Source organism: Meleagris gallopavo, chromosome 6 (assembly GCF_905368555.1).
Source record: "Meleagris gallopavo chromosome 6, MGAL_WU_HG_1.1, whole genome shotgun sequence".
NCBI classification, from domain to species: domain Eukaryota; kingdom Metazoa; phylum Chordata; class Aves; order Galliformes; family Phasianidae; genus Meleagris; species Meleagris gallopavo.
Window position 1 is genome coordinate 11615880 of NC_139409.1, and position 24526 is coordinate 11640405.

The 24526-nt window shown below is 36.6% G+C and overlaps 1 long non-coding RNA gene across 1 annotated transcript in view; it reads right to left on the reverse strand.

Annotated features, from left to right (window-relative positions):
• Positions 1 to 21802, reverse strand: part of LOC146544077 (uncharacterized) — a 104750-nt gene extending 82948 nt beyond the window's left edge. The window contains exon 1 of the long non-coding RNA XR_014884145.1: positions 21393 to 21802. This is a non-coding gene — a long non-coding RNA (uncharacterized LOC146544077). The remainder of the gene's footprint in view (positions 1 to 21392) is intronic.
• Between the last annotated feature and the right edge of the window lie 2724 nt (positions 21803 to 24526).

The following is a 24526-nucleotide window of genomic DNA, read 5'->3' on the forward strand; positions in this document are numbered from 1 at the left end:
TAAGCTTCAGATTCACCCCTTTATTAAAATGAACAAGGATAGATTGGTGCTCATTTAGAGCTGGAACTTTCCCATACACAGAACCAGGACTGGCCTTCTGCTGAGCATCTTCTTTCGGAAGACACCACCAATAGATGTCAGCTGTAACTGTGGAGATTTGGAAAAAATATTAAAAATATTTTATAAAGGATAGATTGATAAACAGATTTGCCAGGAAAAACACATCCTTTCCCTGATTTGATGCTTTTTAAAAAAGTTTGAAAACACTGTTAGCGGCAACTGAGACCTGAGATTGAGCTGGGGGAGAAATTGCACTAGCTGACCTCTCAAGGTCCTTGAAATACTATTTCTGATTCACAAACAGAGAAAAATGAATCCTACACATGGAAGGAAAGCTTAAAGTGTGAAGAAATTTACATAGAAGGGAAGGGATTTAAAGCTTTGCAGAAGGATTAAAATTTGCTATGAGCTCCAGCATAAAAATGGTACTGTTAAGTGAAAACCTTTATACTGTTAAACTGCAATTTTGTCCTTCAGAATAATACCATTTACGAATAAGAGAAATTGTCTTCCAGATCAGGGCAAAGGTCACTTTCATGGTGAGTCTGAATGAAGATTTAGATTTGCCTTTGGATTTTCATTTGTTAGTTTATCTACCTGTTTCTCTACTTTCACTGGGATAATTTCTGTGTGACTATTACATTGAGAAAGCATGCTTGAAAAGGTGATGACAGTTCAGTAAAAAGAACTCTGAGCAAAGAAATCTGAGCTATGGACCAAGGAGAATAACACCAGATAGCACAATCATCCTTCATTACACACTTGGGCCCAAATTTGCAAAGTGGGCAGCAATTCCAGTTGCTTGCATTTCTATCACTTTGGACTGACCTAGATTTGAAAGACGTAGGAGAGGGGAGGGAGGAGTGGAAATCCAGACCTTAGAGTAAATCTCTTGGGATCAAACTTTTGCATTTCCAGCTCAGAGCAATTTTGAACTGAACAACATAAAGCTGAGGCACTGAAGAACAAAGCCACCAGATAATTAAAGCTGCATCCTTTTAGCTGGTCTAGGAGTTGGTCTGCAACTTCGCTGGTTATGATATGAAAATAAATCCAAGGTCTGTACAAGAATAGGTGACCCAACAGATTGTATCATTAAACTAGACCAGCATTCAAGGCAGCAACACAATAAGTTGACTACCAATACTCGTGTCATCTTTGTCTTCCCAGTTCAAATGATTTTTTTCTCATTAATATGGTCATGTTTACTGGAAAAGCCTTCAGCATGACATCGGAGCAAGGCTAAACTGCATCCATAATAAGATACCTTCCTCGACGAGGCTCTTGTAAGATAAATCATTATGTCCTCAATTCAAAACTGTGTAAGATTAATCTAACTTATTGTGTACCACAATTCAGAAATGTCCTCAAAATATGCTAAAGCTTTAGACTTTCCACAAAAGGTCCATAGCATAAATTGAATATCCAAGTGTTGGTACACTTCTCTTAGAGCCTTGCTAAATAGGAAATGTTAAGCTCAAGAAACATAGCTGATGTTGTCACCCGTCTCACACTTTAGAAACTCTTGATCAATTTATACAGTTCAGGAGGAAAGCTCTATAAAATATATATATTCTTTCTTGCATGGAGAATAATCTATTTTTTGTCAAAACCCCCAAACTTTTAACATTTTTTTTTCCCTTACCCCAAATCAAGGCATTGCTCTCTGCCTTTGTGAGGCCCCATCTAGAGTACTGTGTTCAGGTCTGGAGCCCCCAGTAAAAGAAAGACAGCTGTTGGAGAGGGTCCAGAGGAGAGCCACAAAGATGATCAGGGGGCTGGAGCACCTCCCCTACAAAGACAGGCTGAGGGAGCTGGGCTTGTTCAGCCTGGAGAAAAGAAGGCTGCAGGATGACCTCATTGCAGCCTTTCAGTACTGAAAGGGAGCCTACAGAGAGGAGGGGAACCAACTCTTTGAAAGGGTAGATAACTGCAGGACAAGGGGAAATGGTTTTAAGTTGAGGGAGGGAAGATTTAGGTTGGATGTTAGGGAGAAGTTATTTACTATGACAGTGGTGAAGTAGTGAAACAGGCTGCCCAGAGAGGTTATGGATGCTCCATCCCTGGAGGTGTTCAAGGCCAGGTTGGATGGGGCCCTGGGCAGAGGTCTAGTATTAAATGGGGAGGTTGATGGCCCTGCATGTGGCAGGGGGGTTGGAGATTCACGATCCTTGAGGTCCCTTCCAACCCAGGCCATTCCGTGGTCTGTGACATTTTTTTATAACAAAAGCATTTTTTTTTTGCCAGAGTAATCAGTGAATTTATTCATTAAAAAATATCATTTGTTGGAATATTATAGTCTACATAAAACAATCTTTGTGATGTTGAGCGAAAAAACAAAAACTAAAACTAAAAGAATAGGACTAAAACTGACCCTTCTCTTCCCCTTCTCTAGCTACTGTCAAGATTTGCGATCTTCATATTCTACTGTATTTCTTTAAGAGAAAGGATAAAAATAGCCCTAATGAGCAGCTCTGTAACTACAAACAAGAATCTCAAAGCTTTCAGTGGTTCTTATATATAACAGCAATTTAAAAACATATACTGTAAAATGATGAAAGCTACCTTGACAGGGGTGCTTTTAAATCTGCAAGATTTATGGAAATATAAAATAAATATTTAGCATGCTGATTATACATGCAAGAAGGAGTCAAATGCATGCTATTAGCAACATCTCTCCTCCCCCTCATGCTTCTGTCTTCAATGCAGAGAAACACATCTCACAACTGTATACATTTCATTATTCCTTTGTGCTTGGAGATGCTCAAATGGATCATTATTTAAGAAAAAATACATGAAAATCTGGAATATTAATTGTGGGGCATAGAACAGTTCAAATGGAATTGAAAGCCTATTCTTATCATCTAGTACATTGCGTTGTATGTGACAATTTCAAATGCTAAATAACATGTGAGAGAATGAATGTTGTCTGTGAATAGGTACGGAGTTATTTGAAGGCTGCCCTATTGTTCTGTTGCCCTAATCCAAAACACACCTGCAAGGGCTTCCTTCCTTTTTCAATTCACACATACAGTTCAGGGAGATAGACGGACAGGAAGAAGGAAGTAAAATGAAGGGAAGGGAGGGAAGATGAGAATAACGGAAGAACTTTGTTCTTTTCCCATCTTTTCCCATATGAAAAGAGTTAAAGTAAAATGAGTGCTGTAATATCAGTGGGGGAGGGGAAACAAGTTTAAGAGATTAAGTGCATAAATGGAAAGGAATTTAGCCACATGCCATTACAGTCAATAATAGAGTGTTGTGTGTTTTTTTTGTTCCTCCCCCAAACAAATATCACAAATAGAGCCAAACAGTAAGGGATAATTTGGGGTGGTAGTTCTGAAGTCCTCTATTCAATGTCAAGAGAATGCATGAACAGTGATGCGTGCTATCTGGCTGAGAAAAGGGAATTCTAAAGTAGGCTTCGTTCTTCATGGCCAGACAATTTCTTTTTTGTGTTCTGCCAGAACTCTAATTGTAAAGGCCTTTTCAATCGCACCAATCAGCCATGTCTTTCAAGTTGGCTCCCCCCATTCTATTATTCAGCTGACAAGCTGTTATAAAAAGAGAGATTTTTTTCCACATAGGCAGAAGCTATACGAAGATAAGTGATGCCAGCTACATTTAAATTTTAAAACTAGATTCTTTCATAAAATTGTAGGATGCTGTCATTCACTTCTAATTTCATCAAGTGGAAACTGGCAACACTTTCTCTCCTTAAACAATAATGAAAGGAGATAAGCTAGTGAAATACCTCTGAGTAGGAGTACATACAGTGTCGTAGGAAAATGACAGACTTTAGCCAGCCCAGAATAAAGAGATTGTAGAATACTTCATGCTGCATTAAAAAAGAAATGACCACGCCGTTTGACAGAACAAGATAACACATCATTTTGTGATTAATAAAAAGCTACAGTAATAATAGCATGTATTTATGAAAACATACAAACAAAAACAAACAACAAGCACGTGGAAGAAAACGAGTGCTGGAATATGTTTATTTTAGTTGGGTGCAGTCATAGCTTTTAATGTTACAAAAAGGTGACAATTTCTGAATTCAGATCCTTCTCTTATCCTGAATTATTAAATGGAATTGATTTGTAGTGGTCTTATTTGCAATAGAGCAAAAAAGCAAGCATAAACTGTCAATTCAATGTATGATTGCGCATGCAGTATTCTTCCATACAGTAACTCTGGATTATGGACTGTGTAGAGGGGTCTGTGAGTCTGAGCTCCAGGAATGGACTCTTTTCAGTGACGTGCTGCAGTAGAATAAAAGGCAGCAGGCAGAAACATAATTGTCATAATATGCAAACCAAAGGATTAAGGAGAGTTGAGTAGTTAAGAGGAAAAGAAAAGTCTGAAAAACACCACAATGCACGTGGGCTTCTCCGAAAGCAGTGTGTCCTATTAATTCCCATGGAAACTACAACTGGTACAAAGAGCACAATAACACTATTTGATAGAACAAATTCTCAGCTACAGAACACATTTTTCTCTGCATAGTCAACACCATTAGCTATGCATTTTTGCCAGAGATTAACAAGAGCCTGCATGCCATGCTTGTAAAAATCTGCACCAGATGAGGTGATCCAGTGTCTGCTGCCGTTGCTGAAATCCACCATCCACAGCCTCACTGTGCTCACATCCACTGGTCTCTGAATATTTAGCAAGTGTTAACGACTTTCAATGGGTGCCACTTTTTCTGCATGGAGAAATTTGATTCCACATCTTGGCTTCATACACATTTCCATGTTACACATCATTTTGCCAGACTGCTCCAGACAACTATCTATCACATGGCAACAAAATGTAATGGAATGTTGATAAGAAAGTCCGACTTTTACTTCCATACCACCAACATCTACCTGTGACATTGTGGGCCAACACAGTAAAATACAAAATATTACTTTTGGAGCAGTTCTTGTATAACAGAGACCAAGTTCTCAAGGATAAAGAGCATACAGTAAGAAAAAAAATTCTTTGGACAAATGCCCTCAATGTTTTCTTCTGTTTCCTTAATAAATAAATAAATCATGCACAATTTCAAGGACCTTAAGGTTCAGTACCTCAAACAAATAGCTCAGCTACAACATTCTCCAATCTTAATGCAGAAAACATTTTTAATTATGGTATGCAATAGCAGGAGTATGCCATCTCAAAGAAGAAAAACAAAACTAAAGCAGAGTATACAAAAGTATAAATGGACAACACAGAAGGATTGCATTCTTGCATTTCCAGAAGAGGTAGCTTGCTGAATGATGTTAAAGACAAAATAAATGATTCATCCAAGACTGTAAAGTAGGTCAGTGCAGACTCAAGAGCATAGGGTTCCTAGTGTGTCCTTTAACCATTAGACATTAATTCTTTGACAAATCTGTCACTAAGCAATTAGCCAGAATAGTCTTACTTGCTACTTGTTATTAAAAATTGGTTTCTAGTGTCTTCATTTTATCCAAGCAGAATATACGTCTATCACATAAGCTGTTATCAGACTAGACAGAGAAATAGAAAATTGTATTCTATGGGTAAAGAACTCCATTCAGATACATTACAAATTTAGAAAACAGCCAGGCATGATTGATTGACTGGTTATTCATTTGAACCCACTAGGAAATGCAGCATCACTTTATCAGCATGCTCTCATTTCAAGAGTGCTATGGCTGTTGGTTTAAGACAGCTATTTCCCCCCTCTCCCCCCCAGCAGAATTTTCTCCTTCTAAGGCAGAACCCCAGCAGAAATTAACCCACAGGACTCCATGGTTCTATTCTGCTTCTCAGCCTTTACCAAAGGCATGTTTACATGGTTTTTAGTTAACTTCGCATACAGTTTTACACTAATAGAGCAGCTGTCTCTCCCCCACATGAGTGAAGAATCCAGGCACCTGTTTAGACTTGTGGATTTCATTAAATGGAGAAGCACCAAAAGAATTAATTGATTCAGCACTTAAGTCTCTCCCAGCCATTCTGGGACTAGAGACTCATCCGACAGGATGCAAAGTAACAAAACCCAACAGCTCATGAACAAAAAAAGCCTACCTTTTTTTTTTTGTTTTGTTTTGTTTTTTTATTTTGTCCATTCCACTCTGCACTGCAGTATCAACTTCATGCCTGCCACGTTCTTTAGAGCTTTCAAGACAGTAAAGAATTTCTCCTTGCATGTCTAGCTTTGTGTACATGTGATGGTTTGAAATTCAGCATGTGCTGCACCACATAATGAAAAATCTTTAAGGGAATTACTGAAATATAAGATATTGCAATAGAATGAATCTTATCACTGAAACAGTTTGGATATGCAAGATATCTTATGTCAACTGACAGATGACGAATACAAAAAATTTCATACTTGTGAATAAAAAGCTACTGGTGAGAGGGAGGAGAATCTGTTATAGAAAAATATACCAGAAATCAGAATACAGATATCAAAAGATAGAAAAATACTTAATATTCACTTTATACTTCATTAAACTTCAATTTCTTTAATTGTTGCTTTCTATGACCAACTTGCATACACATAGCAAGGAAGCAAAGTAAGACACAACACTGTCACATTTTCTGATATTTGTGTCCTATTCTATACCCTTTTCTAAAGGCTCTAAGAAAGGATTCTCAGCATTTCTGCAGCTGAGATCCTCAGTGTAGCTTCACAATATGTTCATATCAAGTGGGAACCATTGGAGCCAAATGAAGACATTACAGAGCCTTGGAAACACAGGATACCTCCATGTTAAAAAATTCATACTTCATCTAAGAGATTTCCTTCATGGCTTGGGAAACCTTGGCTGCAATCGCTTCCAGACCAGCAGTTTCCAGGAAGTCATTTATTAATGGAGAAAGAGGAATTCATTGTGGTAGATGGAAAACAAATATGACAGTTTTTTAACTGGAACGCTGTCAGCCTGAAAGGGAGGGATGTTATAGCTGGGAAAGGACAAGAAAGCTTGAAAGAGTAAGATAGGAGCCATCCATCAACAACAGATATGGGATAATCTATCCACTGTGGAAGCAATCAGTATAATTTGTTGTCCAAATGATAGGGAAATATTTCCCCAGATGGATTTAATCATGCAGATATTTTTTCTGTTCATAAAAATATTCAGTTCTTTCTAGAATCCTTCCTATATCCAGCTATTGGCTTCAGCAATGACTTTCACAAGTAAGTCACGATTTGTGTGAAAAGATTTCTGTTAACTGGTTGTGAATGCCACTGGGTAACCTTTGCTTATACTTGGGAAAAAAAAAAAAGAAAAAAAAAAAGGAAACGAGTGAAAGGTCAAGATCTGCCTTTTTTGCATTTATTTTGTATACTTTAGAGTGTTTCCTCATCCATTACCTCTGACAGAGATTTTATGCTCTTTTTTTGACAGGCAAATCGATATTTTCGTACAATCTCAACTGAATTAGATTCACATGACAGCCTTCTTAATGCTGACTAACAAGCATGCTAACCATACTAATGCATTTCAAGAAAGTGCATGTGACTGTTTTGTAGCCCAGTAGCATTAAGACAGAGCCACATATAGCATTATTTGCTATGTTTTGGGCTCATTTTCTTCTTCACAGCTTATAAATGCTGTGCCTGTCAAACCCTGGCAGTGCAATATCTGATTTTCTCTACAATGAGAAACTGAATGTCATTTGAAAGTTGTATATTTCAATTAGCGCTATTCTAGACACTACCAGGCATGTTAAAACTGCACAAAGTAGTTATAATCAAATTGTATTTTTTCTTGAATACAGACTAAGTTTCAGCTTTACAAGGATATTGCACTCTACCTAAAAAAAAACTGGCAAAATGTTGGATCTGTTTAATTCCCCTACCCAATCCCCAGACTGTACTTTTTGGTTATACTTTTTCTTAGGGTTAATGCAACTATCTTTGACTACACACAGAGCTAAAAACTGTTTATAAACATGAAAAGGGAGCCAATAGAAGCCTTTCCCATTTAGGTCATGGCTGCAGAATTAAGCCAATGCTATGAACTTCTGAAAATCCCAACCTCAGAATAGCACAGAGAATGTTTTGATGAATATCCACAGTAATAATAGTATCTGATCAAAGCAAACAAATAATACTTAATAAAACAATTACATCAGGCATGAGAAACAGCTGTGGCAGCAAATACTGTATGGTTACTTGAGCAATAAGGAAGACTTAAAATGTTTAGTTACAAGATGTTCAGCATGTCATTTCTTCCCTTTTCTATAGGATGACTTGAATACAGTAAATATAAGATTTCTCAGTAGACCTTGTATATTACTGGTTTGGAATGGCATTTGAAAAAAAAAAAAAAAATACCAAAACATTAATCTGTACAATACCAGCTTGAATTTGGTAACCTAGTGTTGATTCTTTGTGCACATGTGTACATAATTATATGTACAGTGAATGTTATAGTTATGAAAGCTTTCAGTCAATTTATTTTCATGCAATAAAATCCTGATCTAAACATATGGACATATATAAACACTATGAAAAAAAAAATAATTCACAGCAATATGAATCTATACCAAAATTCATTGAAGGTAGTGAAGGGACTGTTTGGAAGTATTTTATCCTGAGGCAGAGCAGCCTGAAGCATAGAGCCAGCACCAGGATTCACACGGTAACCAGAAAATTCCCAGTCAGGTTAGGACTTGGCTTCCAACTCTGTATCGCTACACATGAATGCATTAAGTAGTGAGAGCCAACAGGTCATCTTCCCACCATGTATATCTGAGAGAGCTAGGAAAGGCTTTAAACATACACCAAAGGGAAAGAAGTACGCAACTGACACCCAGGAATCCACAGATAGCTGCAGAGCCTGCCTAAGAAGTGTTTTTATTTTTAAGGCATGTTAGTATATGCTGAGAGATGATTTTGTATCTCTGGTTTTGACTTGTGAAAACTTTGAAGTTGAAACATTTTATTAAAGAAAAGAGATTAAATCATCCTTCCCCCTCTCTCCCCCCCCCAAAAAAAAAGCAAAAAACTTCAGATCAAATACCATCTCCTTCTACCACCAATTGAGAAATATAGCATGAGCATCTAAGCTGCTTTAGCTATCTTCTCCACAGTACTGATAACCTTGATTAATATACCTTTAGATTACACTTCGAAGGTGACTACATCAAATAAATATTCTCTATATCTTTATCTCTGGACCATTTGGAGCTGTATTATACAGAATACAACAGTGTAAAAATGACAATAACATGCTACGTTGCCTGGGTCAGGGTGTAGTGAAGGGCTATAATGGGAAAAAGTTTTAAAAAAATTAAATCAATTTACTGCTCAAGTACATATTGTATTTGACTTGGCAAGAGTTTTCATTTAAAAGGGTTGTAAAAAAACAAATATAGTTTCCAGTAGAGTATGTTGATATACCAAAGGCAGGAAAATAAACTCACTTCAGTTGAAACAAGTGTTTTGATTTGTTGAACCAGACAGACATATGTCATGTATTTGACTTCAGCCTGCCAATTTACAGTGACAAGATGCTCTATGGAAACTGCTAGTAGGATGCTTCACGTCCATGACCTCTCCTGCAGATTGACCTTGGCTGGTTTGTGTTTCCTATGACACACCACACAATTGTTCTCTTGGGGCTCATCAGCAGATAACACAGTATCTCTTGAGCAAGTTGGAAATGCAGAAATAGCTAGGCTATGGATGTCAGCCTTCCTCAGCAAGGTAGAATGAGATGCTGAATTCTGTATGCATAGGAAGATTCATAAAAGAAAAAGAATAGGAAGTATAATAGGAGGATCTTAAATTTTATTGCTTCAAATGGAAAAAAGAAAAAAGTTTGAGTGAACTTATAAGTTTCACTTTGCCCTCTTTTTCTCTTTTATGCAAGAAAAGAAGGAAAATTTCAACAACCTTTTTCTCCCAGGAAATGTTAAGTCATCATAAATGCACTGCTATTTCAAGGTTAGGCTTTCTCTGGCTTTGTAGAGGAAAAAGAAAAGGAAATATTTTTCTAAGACTTCACTAAAGAATTGCATGCTTTGGACTTAGTGTTATAAGAATGTCCAAGATATTTCTTATACATTGAAGGTAAATCCCCAGCTGGAGGGTATGAAATTATAAAAATATAAGTCTCTCGTGTTTCTTAGATTTCTCACCAGGAACTTTTCAATAAATAAACAAAAAAACAAGAGTAATTCTATTATTTACCTTCAGCAAGGTCCACACGTGCAAGTCCTAATAATTATGAACAAACTATACCAAACAGCCTGGTTTTATGCACTTCACTCCAATTTATTTAAAATGTTGACTTACAGCTACATTGTTCTTCTTGTTACTCTAACTAGCTTTCTGTCATCATTTTCTTTTGGCCATGAGGCATTCTGAAAGATATTGAAAGATTTGCAAAGAAAAATTGGAATCTTCATCTAAATAATTCTTGTATCAGTGTCCTTTTGTCATAGTTTAACATCAGAAGTTAGCTAATCATCACACTGCTGCTCTCACACCTCAATAGGTGTTAGTTGTTATGACTACCTTCCTTATTCAATTTTTCCAAGAGAAACTTTTTACTTTTTCAGATTTAAAAGGCACCATTTTAAAAGCAATAAATCTGTTTCAACATCACAAAATACAAGGTTTTCCATTTGTGTCAGAGTAATAGCAGATATGAATACAGACTGGGAGAAGAACTCCTTAAGAGTAGCCCTGCTGAGAAGAAGCTGGTGGATAAAAAACCTGAACATTGACCAGCAGTGTGCTCTTGCAGCTTGGTTGGCCAATGGTGTCCTGGGCTCCATCAGAAGAGAGGTGGCCACCAGGGCCTCTCTGCCTCACCCTCATGAGGCCTCATTTGGAGTACTGTGTCTCTAGGACCCCCAATACAGAAAAGATGTGGAGCTGTTGGAGAGGGTCCAGAGGAGGGCCACTAAGGTGATCAGAGGGCTGGAGCACGTCCCTTATGAAGAGAGGCTGAGGGAGCTGGGGTTGTTCAGCCTAGAGAAGAAAAGACTGAAGGGTGACCTCACTGCAGCCTTCCAGTACTTAAAAGAGATTATAAAAAGAAGGGGAATCAACTTTTTATTTGGGTAGATAGTGATGGGACAAGGGGGAATGGTTTTAAAAATCAAGGAAGGAAGGTTAAGATTGAACGTCAGGGGGAAGTTCTTTACAGAGAGAGTGGTGAGGTGCTGGCACAGGCTGCCCAGAGAGGCTGTGGATGCTCCATCCCTGGAGGTGTTTAAGACCAGATGGAGCCCTGGGCAGCCTCATCTGGTACCAGGAGGTTGGTGACCATGCCTACAGCAGGGGAGCTGGAACTTGATGATCCTTGGGAACCCTCCAATCCAAGCCAGACTATGATTCTGGTAAGCTATGATGCTCTTGAGCTGCAGTATTCAGTCTCCTGACATTTCTCAATATTTTTCTACTTACAATGGTTATTTCTAGATTGAATGATGATGATTATTTCTAGAGCAATGCTGTGAGGAATACAGGCAAATGTATGATGTCCAGCTCAAGTCAGAGCTACTCCAAATAAGGTGAAAATGAAAACTTAGAGATCATTCTATTCCAGGTGAAATAAAGGTCATTTCCTTCCCAAATTCTAGAATGAATACTACATGATAGAGGACAAGTACAGTGTTGGTTAAATACTTGTACTGGAACAAATAGGGAGCACGTCCCTGCACAACAGCAAATGATGTACAGATATCCAAAAACAGGGAGAAATGATTTAGACAACTCTCAGGTAGCTCTAAAATGTTTTCAAAAGTAAACTACAGACTACAAGCTTAAAGCATAGTAAACCACAATATGCAATTACCAATAACTAATTGATAAGCTTTCTAATAGATGTCAGCATGAAAAGCATTTTTCAGTGCTGCCTTACTCTGGCACTTGAACTCATCTGAGCAATTAACAAAGCCATTCAACTTAACTGGCACAGAACTCTTTTTAGGTTGAAAAGTTGGTTGAGTGAGAAGCAGTTTACTGAATTTAACAAAGAGTCAGCTGATCCTTCAGAAAGATGTGTCATAGCTGAAGGGAGCAGCAAGAACTTGCAACTGTAAAAAGAGAGCAAAGCAAGATGACACCATTTGCTAGCCACAAATGTGAGATAAAATAACTGATTACCTAGGTAAAAAAAATGCAGAGTAGATCTAATCTTGCAGGGCTACAGTAAAGTATTTGATATGCAAAATTAGTTCAAAGAAGAAGTAGCAGTGAGCTGTCAGGCAGACAGCAAACATGCAAGCGAGAAGTCATCAAGCATTGCAATTCAGCTGCCTGGGCTATTTCATAAGCACAAATAGGTAGGGTAAGGGAGCATTTGCATTTCATAGCTGCACGCACAGCTCTATGGGTTTTTCTTACAAGAGTGGTTGTTTACCTGACTTCAGGCATGTCCCCAGGTGACATGGGAAGAACTGCTCAAAAAGACAACCCACAAACCAGCAGGATGTTCAGCACTTGTCTTGGCCAGGAGTGTTTTTCCATCTGCTACAGGAGGTGGGGGTAAATCCAAGTGTTCAGGGAGTCCCTGAGAGGGCCTAGTTGTCTCCAAATATGAATGCTAAAACAAAGTGCTGAGATGGCTTGCAGGTTATTTTTGTTTGAGTTTTATTATTATCGTGTTGTAAAATGTCTATGCACTCTGAAATATCTTGATAAACTGATTTGAATAAAACAAAATTACCTAAATACATTTGAAGTACATTACTATATCTATTCTATTTATGTAGATAGATAAAATATGTCATACACGTCTGTTTTGTAGTAGGTGTCTCATAGTAAGAACATAACTGTAGTACCTTGTCAAACAGGGAACTTGAATGCAACTGAGGAATAGATGTAGGTAAGGATTTAGGTGACATATGATTTCATGGATTAAAGGCTAGTTCTTTAATTGGAGTTGAGCCACCAAAGCTCTAATAGAACAGCCTAAAGAATTTAGCCTTCTGGTTCTCAAAAGGAGAGATTGCAATATGAAGCCACAATGTAGTCACAGGCATGAAAAAAGCTCTGTTGTGAGATTTGGCCACAGAGAGGAGTCATGAGTCTAACAGTGCTGTTGGCAAAAAGGTGAAAGGCCCGGAGGAAAGGATGAACAGGAGAAATATTTTAAAAGCTCTCCTATATATATACCTATATATACCAAGGGCTGATACTGAAACAAGCTGCTCCGTCTCCTAACACAGAAGTAAAGCTAGACACTGACTGTTGGCCCAACACAATTTTACAGGGTTAAACATTATAGGATACAATAAGATAGAAGTTTTAGTTACAGGGTTTTTCTTTAGCTGTACTTCAAATGCCAGCCCTACCATGGACTGTTTCATCATCCAGCATAGTACAGGATTTTATACTGAGTTAGTTTCTACTGGCTTCTAACGTAAACCACTGGGATACAAAATAAACAAACAAAAAAAAGAGAACTGTTTTCACTCTATTGTTGAATGGGATAGGATTAGATTTTATATAAATATAAGTGAAAGTTCTCAATCATGACTAACAGTATTATTTCTAAGTTATTTCTAGAAATTCAGGGATGTTTTGAATTCCAGTATGAAAAAAGAGCTATCATGTGGAATAGTGTAACTCAGAATTTAAGTTCCTTGTACAATCTTAAAGCCATCACACATTTTTGTAGGTGAAGGTCTATCTTTAAATGCAATAAAATTCATTTTTAACTAGACAAGTATCATACATATTCAAAAGCCTCAATTTGAACATTACATGTAATTGATGTTACAGAAATCTGTTTCCATTGGCATGACATCAAAGATTGTCAGGTTGGGAAATCAAGAGGATGAGCTTTATACTTGCCAACTTATGCTGTTTAACTGTGTTGAAAATTTGTCTTAACGAATCCCAACACCGCCACTCCTTCCCCCAGCCCCACCATGATCTCTAGAAAGAGAAGTAAAGGCTTCTGGCTCACATGTCTCTACTACCTAAGAGCAGGTAGTTATTGCTAAATATTTTTTCATTGCTTATAATCCTGTTTCTTACACTTTATTTTGGCTAGCCGCTGTGTCTAAACGTTGTGGGAAGAGGCATATTGCTAGTTGCAATAGTTGCATTATCTTCAACCCTCTTCCAAGGGTAGAAAATTAGGGGAAGTTAGAGATCCTTATCTAAGAACTTCAGCTTCATAACATTCCTCATCACTATATCGTATGGCATTTCTGATGAACTTAGTGACAGAACAGCACTGTTAAAGTCCCTTTGGTTTCAATAAAGAACGCTTGTGATACCAAGACTGAAGGGTAAAATGCACATACAAGATGCATCATATCCTTTTATCTAGGCTCCATAGTCCACAACTATAACCCAGTCAGAAGGAACAAAAGGCTTTCTTGCCACTATTAAATACTGTTTACAGAAATGACAGAAAAATCTGGTACCCTGTTCTACAGCTCACTTCCAAAAAGAATCTAATCATGGTGCCACTTCATGGCCTATAGGTTAGTGGGCAATGGCAAGGCATCATTTCCATCACAAATCACAGACTTAGAATAAACTGTCTTGTCCCTTTCCCCAGCATGAGCCAACTCAGTCCGGGCTTTCATTTGCACTCAAGAAATGGACAGTTTTCTCTGACCTAGCTCCTGCCCAGGGAGGCAGAAGACAGGTATGCCTCAAAACATCAAGGACCTGGGCCCCCAGAGGAAATGCGTAGTCCCTTGGCCTTGGAACACCAGGCTGCTAAGCAGAATGAACAACGGCAGGCAAATAATTTAATACAGACTATTTCAACCACTAAATTGAGAGATTATATATATAAGTTTTGAAAACAGCATTGATTTTTCTACACACCAAGTACAATTGATGGAAGAGACCTAGCTATATTTAGGTTTATGTTAAATAATGTATTCTATAATTACAGAACACTTGCTTGTCAGAACATTTGAAATACTTCTTTTAAGCATCTCCCAAATACTCGAGACAAACAGAAACTTCTTGAAACCCATCTGCAGTCGGTCTTTGCCTTTTGTATTATCTGAAAGCAAATCTTTCAGCATCAAGAGTTGCATAGTATACTCCCTCAGATTATATAATAGTAAATTTCTAAAGATTCAGATCTACCAAAGGAATTCCTACAGCTGCTACCTACATTGTGCAACCAAACCTAAACACAGCACAGCAACAACATGAGACAGAAACATTGGCAAGCAGGATCACAACATCTTGAACCTACCATGGAGTTAAACAGATCTCCAGTACCAATCTAATACTACTGCCTTGTCTAACAACAATTTGAATTGACTTTAATTTTCACAAAACCAACTAAAAACTTCAGACAGTCTGAAAAGAATGACCAAAAATCTCTACCAAACAAACCAAGTGTGAGCAGAAATCAGCTCAAAGGAGAATAAACACTCTCACCACTTTTCCTTAGGCAGGACCACCTGCAATACCTTCCTCAGTTTCCAAATATTTTAATGTGATGTCAGTTGTTATTAAATGCTTCACCTGGGGCTTATCCCTGGCACCTGATTCTTCACGCTTGCATGGTGCTTCCCACATCAAAAAGCTATGCTATTTCTCATTGACTACTTACTCAACAAAGGTGAAAGTGTCAGAATATGGCCTAAAGCAAACAGAGTAACTGAATACTTGCTACTCATCTCATTTACTAATGTGTATTGTGATGATTTCTGTCACATATTCACAAAAAATTAGGAAGAAACAGTGCACAAAATTATATGAAGCCAGTACATAAATATGCTAAATAGATAAATAAACGTTTACTGAAGGAGACAAGAAAAAAATAACAAAATAACAAAGGCATCTGAAACCTGTCCTGGTTGGTACACTATCACTGCTAAATTTAAAATTGCTTAAATTCCCAGATCTTACAGCAGGAAAGCACATGAAACAAGAAGAAGATTAATAGAAATTAGAATGAAAGAAAATACAGTGTCATAATGTGGTATGTGCCAATAAGAACAGAATTAGAGTAATAATTTGGATGGGTTATAGGCCACAGATAAAAGCCCGATAAATTCCCAGAAAACCAGATTATTGAGAAAGCTATTTGAAATTAAAAAGAAATATAAATCAAAACTGGAAGATGAATAACATTTGGATAATATTATTGAACTGATTAAATTGACTTTTCTTTAGTAGTGTGGTGAGAAAAAAGTGATGTAATGGCCATAAAGTATTTCTGCAGTTATAAACAAAACTACTGATGAGCCTGATGTGAATTTCTTCATTTACTTGAGCTCTTTGCTATCTCTAGAAAGCTATAAGGACTTTTTTGGGTGTTTTTATTATTATTATTTCATTTTCTTTTTTTGTTTTACTAATTTACTTTATTCTTTTTATTTTATCTTATTTTTATTCAGAAAATTGTTCAGAAGTTATTTCAGTTTTTATATAAAATGCACTTATGGCTGGGTCAGTGTTGAAATTATTTGCTTAAGACAGTTTAGCTGAATATGGTATTAATTTATTTTCAGATTGCTTTGAATGAAACTCCAGTGTATTCCTAGTCATATTTCTTAGCATGCAGATTGGCAGGAAGTCTGGCTTTTGAATATATTGTAGAATATGAACAATTAACAAATTTGGCTTTAGCAACTGTAAATATTTGCATATTCAACCTTTTCCATTGATTCATATTGAAACAATATCATACGAATTACAAATTCAAACAGTGCTAACAACACAGTTTAGATTTTGAATCTAAAATAACCACTACTATTTGAACCTTCAGTAGTATATCAATTATTTGCAAATTGCTTTTAATGAATAAGTATATTAAAACTAATTGTAGAACATTCAGATTTTATTCACTCGCATAAAAAGAGCGTAATTTCTCATTATCAATTATTTTCTCCAACTTGCCCTGTCAGCTTTAGCTACTGGGAAGAACTAATGGTAATGAGACACAATTATGTTTTCTTCCCATACGAGGCAAAATGATGTTAAAATGCTATAGCTTTCCATTCACTTTTAATCTATTTTTATTATATAATGACAAGAGGTCCAAATAATGCTGTCATTGCCCTCTGTGATATATAACATACACATAACTTGAAGTATCCCTCAGTCCAGTATAGGAAGTATAGGTACTTATGTCACAGAAGGGACAAAAAACTGACCCACGTTTGGTAGGCAGGCTTGCAGGAAAGCTAGCCTTTAGTTATTATTAAGAAAAAAGTACTGTCGGAGGAGATTTTCCAGAAGTTATTTCCTAAAATTAACATAGGTCATCTGTCCTGGTACTTTTATGCTCATCATCAATATATTATGAGAGTTCTTTACTATAAGGAGTGCATGGAGAACTAGTAATGTGGTTACTTCCATTTTTATTACTAATTTTTGAGCTGCTGAAAGAATGCTGCTTCCTTTGCAAATGATGAAAGCACATTCCTACCTGGGGAAATTTTGGATCTGCAGATCTAACTATCATGAGGTCCGATACAGACTGAGACCACAGAATTACAGAATCATAGGTATTGGAAGGGATCTCTGGTGATCATCTAGTCCAATCCCTTACTAAAGTAGGTTCCCTACAGTAGGTTGGACAGGAGAGCATCCAGGAGGGTCATGAGTATCTCCAGCGAAGGAGACTCCACAGTCTTTTTGAGCAGCCTGTTCTGGGGTTCTATTACCCTCAGAGTAAAGAATTGTTTTTCTTATATGCATATGGAACTTCCTGTGTTCCAGTTTGTGCCCATGGCCTCTTGTTCTGCCACTGGGTACCACTGAAAAAGGGCACAGCCCCATCCACTTGACACTCACTTTTTAGATATATTTATAAACACTGATAAGGTCACATACGAAATCCTCTCCTGGGCAACGAGGAAGCTTGGTGCCAGTTCCTTTCAGTAAAGAGATAGAGAGCCCATGTTGCTGTCAGCAGTTCTGAAGTGGAATGAACTGGAAAAAGCAGAAGTGAGGCAACATCCTCTTTTCACCCAGATCTGCCATGGTGGGCTAATCTATCTGTTCATCTATCTGAAAATATTAATTTTGCAGTTGACAAATAGGTTTGTGAATGATAGTTATGACCATGAAATGGAGTTTCATCACTACATTATTCTTCTGTTCCTACTTGATAGAAGTTCTCATAGCAGTATAAACTGTGCTATGAAGTAGTTCACCACAGGCAAAGGGTAATGGGTACAGAACTGAAGTCATCCTCTTACAGTATGCAGCTATCACAAGCTGACTTGTCATTTGCTGCAGAACATGAAGGCTCCAAGGATTATGCAATATAAGAATTTAGAGTTCAATGAATGTAACCATATTTCTTCCTTAACAGGAAGTATTTTCACTGACTATGTCTTAATGCTTAAATACATGAATCAGATAAACGATAAATAAGTGAATAAACCTTTTTGTTGATCTTCATCTCATTTTTTCTTCATGAAACAATTATTTTGGAATTAATTCACATGAAAAACTGCACCAAGTTGTTATAGCAACTGGAATTTTAAAAGTAAATTAATTTTGCCACAAGAGTAATAATGGCCTTGAATAACAATGGATTCCTATTGCTCAGGAAGGATATTTTATCTTAGTCTTTAGCACTGGGCTTTGCTTAAACTAATACTCCATTTTTACATCAACAATCTTTAGAACAAATGGAAAATAAGTTATTTCAGTTTTACTATAAATGCCTAAATTAGAGCTTCTAGTCAGTGGCAACATCTTTTAATTACAGAGATTGTATACTGGATGGTTAAGTAGTTCATAATCTGCTTAATAAAAATAGGGAAGTTCAGTTTCCTAAACTGACATAAATCTAGAGCAACCCTGCTGGTTTCATTGTTAGTGTAAAAGTATAAACAAGAACAATCAAGCTGCTAATATTTAAAGGAGGTTTTTATTCTGTCATATAAACAAATGTTTGCACAGTCCTTGATCTGTTCCATATAATGTCTGCTGCATCCCTCTACTAAAATTGGAATTGCACTTCCATTGCTTAAGCAATATAATAGCTTCTCCAAGGATTACTGTTTTAGGAAATAATGGAATCAAATGAAAGAGATATAATCACAGGAAATAAAGTGCTTAATAACACAGGTCTGTGGTAAATTTTAATTTTGTAGGATGCTGGAGCATGCTGAGAGGCAGTAACTCTCTTCAGAAGTAGCAGGTACTTGTAATTGTAGTATTTCTATCCCAGTGGATGTGCCAACAGAGAGGACTTAGCTTTACTCTCAGATTCTGGCTAATTTCTCAGTTTTGCAGCACATATGCATATGCTCATATGCATTCTGCTTGACACAAGATAAGATGAGATTTCATACTATGTAGTAATCCTGATTTGATGCACCCTGCCTCTAATTTATACCCTTTTCTAATGACAGAAGAAGCCAGCAATCAGGTAATGAAACTGACTCTGTTAAATTTATATATATATATATATATACATATATATATATATAGATGCATATCTATGCATATTTTTGATGTTTTAAATAAGTGACATTGATATTTTCATTAGCCTGTTATGTAACTGTTATGGAGGTGTTATGGAAAGAACTGACCTGCATTTAATGGCATCCTAGGTTAAGATCCTCATCTTTCTCTGAAGAAAAGAAGGAAGTAGGAACCTCAAAAAAGCACTTATGAATGCTATATTAGACAACATTAGATACTTTAATGAAGTGTTCCAAATAATTTCTTGAGAGCACCAACTTCCTTTCAAAAAACGTACAAAGACTTTGCCAAAACTTCCATAGAGCAAATATTCCTTCATCCTCTCTGCATTTCAGTTTCACTTTGGGGCATAGGGTACTCTTGGGAGTGTGACAAGGACAAATATTTTCTATACTCTGAATTGCTGACATATTGTGGTACTGGAAAGAAAGTACTTTGAGTATGTCTACATTGATATTATAGACCTGAATACTCTCCCTCAGCTTGCTTATATGAATGATCCAGCTTAGCTCCATAAAAAGAAATATCTTCCAGACATGGAAATTCACATTCAGATGGCAAATTTTTTTCATTTAATTGTCTTTGCAAAAATTCCTGAGATAGACAATGGAGATAATCACTGAAGATACATCTTTTTGTATTATGAAATTAGAAAAAAGGATTTCACGATGCCTTCTGTTGCCTGGAATACTGTTATATGGCTTCCTGTGATGTACTGTAGGTAACTCTGATCTCTCAGATGTTAGTTTTTTTGCCTTCCTTGCAGCATAAATAGTTTATCTTCTGAGGTTTTTCACTTATCTTTTTGTCTTCTTCGAAAACTTGGAGATTTGCCACAACCGGAAATAGACTGTAGATTCATGGCTTGATGTTTTTACTGGTATTAAATCTCCTCACATCTTGGCATTAAAACAGTCACTATGGATGGAAGGAAGGAATGTCTTCCTGAGATCAGATAGGTGAGGATAGTTTTTCTCTTTTGGTGTCTTTTGCAAAATAGATTTGGCTTCTCTCTTAGCATCACCTAAGTGTTGCTCACCTAAGCATCACCTAAGAAGTTTTATTTAATAAAGTATACTGGTAAGGTTCTTAATCCTGCCTCATTTTCTTCTGTGGCAAATTATAGTTGAGGGTTTTAGTCTTTTAACTTCAAGGCTAATGTTTCTTATAGGTTCCTGGAGAGTGTTTTAAAGTCTATTATGTTGGTGCTGCATTATGTAGACAATTCTGAGAAGAATCCTTCTAAAGTAAACATTTATTGCAGTTATTTCTCCCTATTTGAGAGAACTTGGCTCTTTCCAGTCCAATACTCATGTCCCAGTTGGTAATATAAAAATCACTTGAAGTTAGTATTTTATCACTAGGAATGCTTAAGAATTTGATTTTCAACTAAGATATTAAAACATATATTTACTGAATATTTTTTAGTGGACACTAACTTTGATGGTCTCAGCTTAATTTCAAACTTCAGAAGTTTTATTTTATCAGAAAATGAACACAGAAAGAACTGAAAATGTATTCATCATAAAGAAAATCATCAACTCCATGCTATTGTAGGAGAAAAGTCTGTGTAAATGGTCATCTTGATGATTCATGTAATTTTAATCAATGACCATTCATTAATGATGTTTACACACTTGAGAAGGTATCCTGACAGAAAGTAACCAGATTGTTGCAATAGAACTGACTCCAGGTCTGATCCAACTCTGATTAAAATCAGTGGAATTTTTCAAATGGGAGTTGGGTCAGACTCCATCAGTATAAATATAGACAGAAGTCAACAAATTTACTTAGGTTTACATTTACACAATTAAAAAGGAGACTAGAATTTTGCCCCCAGCATTTAATGGCCATGGAAGGAGTTGGGCATTGAAGTTTTGCTAGAGGTGGAGGGTTTTTTTTTTTATAACAGTTGTTCACAGGAATCTCCCTTAGTCACTGAAGGACCTCCTCTGTGGTGCAATCATACTTCCCTTACCTTTTACTTAGGCAGTCAGTGTGGCAGTGACTAATTTCCTTTGTCAGTTTGGGTCTCCTTGCAGTCAGCAGGGAACTATAAAAAAGCAACAGGATAGTAGAAGTTAACTTTTGTACAGATAATGGATAATAAATGCAAAAGATTGAATTTTACAAGAAGAAGTTATCTGGGGAAGTTCTGGGCAGTTCCATTTTAAAAGAAGATGAAAAATCTATCAGAACAAAAAAGGAAGGAAAAAAAAGAAGAACAAGAAAAAGGAAGAAAAATTATTACATGTTTTAAACAGGAAGTTATAAAATAAACAATATAAATAAAGCTGAATGGTTTCAGACTAACCATAGCACTTCAGTAAATCCCATTAGACAACTATTTTCACCTTTAAGTAACTGAGTGTTTTAAAAGCCTGGCCCTCAAGCCCTCAAGTTTTATTGAAAGTGAATGGGACTTCGGTTTTTAGATTATTCAGGACTTCTGAGAAATTCCACCCACCATGTTTAGCTTTGGAGAAGGTTTAAAGGTTTGCATGAAGTTCTATAAATCAAGGAAAAGTCAGAGTAACTAATGTGGAACTTCAGCATACAGCGAGAGAAATTGTGTTATGTGTCCCCAAAGGGAGAAACTTAAAGGAAAAGCTTAATATATAAATGCACTCAGAATCCTCTTAAGACATATATTTAACTGTGATGTTACAATTAAACTCATGAAGCTTAGCTTTATGCCTGTAAACAACAAGTTCAGCACTCAAGCATGAGAGGAGAAAGGCACTATTTTGATTTTCTCTGGTATTCCTGGAAGTAAGCTGTTTCAGACCCAGCTTTGTTCTACCCAACTTAATAGGCTGCCTACATCTGCCTTCTTTTTTTCTATAGTTTCTCCTGAAATTGACAGAGAGGGTTAATTGCACATCCCTATCTTTTCTTTTTGCTATATAAGAAATGGCTGTAAAGTATAAATGCCCTATGTTCCTATGGTAGGTTCCATAAGTAAGTACCTATGAGTATGCTGGATAAATTCATGCTTAAAATAAATTTATAAGAAAATAAGTAACTGTAACATAACCACCCTTAGCTGTTTTTCTAGGAATTTCATTCTATTCCTTTTGTTTTTTTTCATAGCAAATTTAGGCATAATATTATACCTTGCTTCTAGACTTAATAGTTAACTGGGAGACCTGCAAGTCTGTTTCTCAATGGAGTGGAAAAAAAGTCCAACTGTAAGACCCAGCAAAGGAGACTTTATAAGTAACAGACCTATTTCTAAGTGGTTGAAATAAAATGCACTACAACAATGAATTTCAAATGTTTAATTTAGTGTGCCTTAATATCAACTTGCATGTGCTTTCAGCTTATTCTTAACTTATTTAGGGTGTAACTGCTCTTTAAGACCTTTTTATGCATTATCTATTCAACAGTAATGTTGAAATCTCTATAAGTTTACATTTAAACACCTGAATACGGTCTTGTTTTCTACAGGAATAATATTTTTACTCATCTTTGGCTTTCCAGAGATAGGTTGTTTATTTCTTTCAGTGTGCTACTAACCAAGCGTCCACGAGATTCATACTTTGACAATTTTTACAAGTTTCTGTCTTATGTTTATATCCATTCTATAAACAATAGGCTGAAGACTTTACATTAGGATTTCTTTGTTCAAGACAAGCATCCAATCCCAAGTGTATTAAATTTTTAGAAAAAATATTTTGAACCTAAAGCAGTCTCTGGGTTGTAATGTATTGGTTATAGACGTCTTAGTCTCTGCATGCTATTCTTCTTTGTCATTTATTCCACATGGACAATGTTTCTAAACAGAGCATTTTTTAGAAACAGACTTTAAGTGATGTAGACTACAGGAAAATGCTTGGGTACTGTAAAGCTCAGGCTGCTAGAGCAAAAATCATAAAGTTGACTTAGATGTCAAGCATTTTTTATGTACTGTCTGCAGGTATTCACAGCTACTGACATGGTAGGACATTTCAACCAGCCTGCTGGAAGGCATGAAGAAAGAGTGTATTTCAGAAAACATTTCCTGCTTGACTTAATGCTTATCTGAGAGTTGCAGCTGGCTATCTTTCAGACACTGGGGTCCAGAATCATGGCAGGGATTAGATATCATTTCTATTAAAACTCCACTGGCAGAAGGGTTTAAATCATGAAAGCAGTAAGAATATTTGCCCACAAAATACAACTTCACCATCTGACCCCTTAAGGAGTTAAATAAATAGGCACCATCCATGTTGTGGATTTACATCATTGTGCAGCCTGGAGCACAAGAATCAGGAACTCAGGAGATCAGGCAAAAAGGGAACATGACTTTACCCAGGTGGTAAGGTATCCTTGGGATACTTTCAGAAACTTGTGCTCCCTGGGTAGATATCGCTGCTTTTTCCTCCACACCATGAGAAACTAAACATAGAGATTTCTTACATTTCTACATAAGGAATTCTTAATTTCCCCCTAAAAGGCACTTCAGGATATACCTAAACTATAGTCTTTAATGGCTGCATCTCATTTAGACTTTGCCAAATGGCTTTAAATAACAGCTCAGATAATAGTGAGAGTGAAGCTACAGGTTGAGGGTTGTAAAAATGATCCAGGAAGAAAGGCAGATAAAAAATAAGTTCTACGCCAAGACTTAACAGTACCAAATCCACAGGAGCAAAGGAGAGATCAGAAATCAGAGCTGTCCATAGTCTAGGTTGATAAGACACCTGCATGTGGTCTGGGATGTCTCCTGAGTTTCCAGGTGCTATCTACAGATATACCTAGCCTAAAACTCACAGCAGGACAAGAAGATCCTCTGTACTTCTTATATGACTTAGTTATCAAGATTCTGAAATGTAAATTAAAAAAAAAAAAAAGACTGGAAGGATCGTAATTTTAAATATATGAAGACATGACCAGGGAGAATGCACTGCACAGGGCGAAACAATATAGGTATTGTGACATTAAACAATGTGGTAAAGACTTCTGGAAGAAGTTAAAAAGTTCGTGACAAGTTGGAAAAGAAAAAAGATATGACTAGAAATAGATTTTTTACTTTCTTTGGAGTTTTTTCCTCTAACAGGCATAACTTACATAGAAATGATAGCTACGCATTGTGTGAAACAAAAGCAGAAGTTATGTTAATTTGCAAAG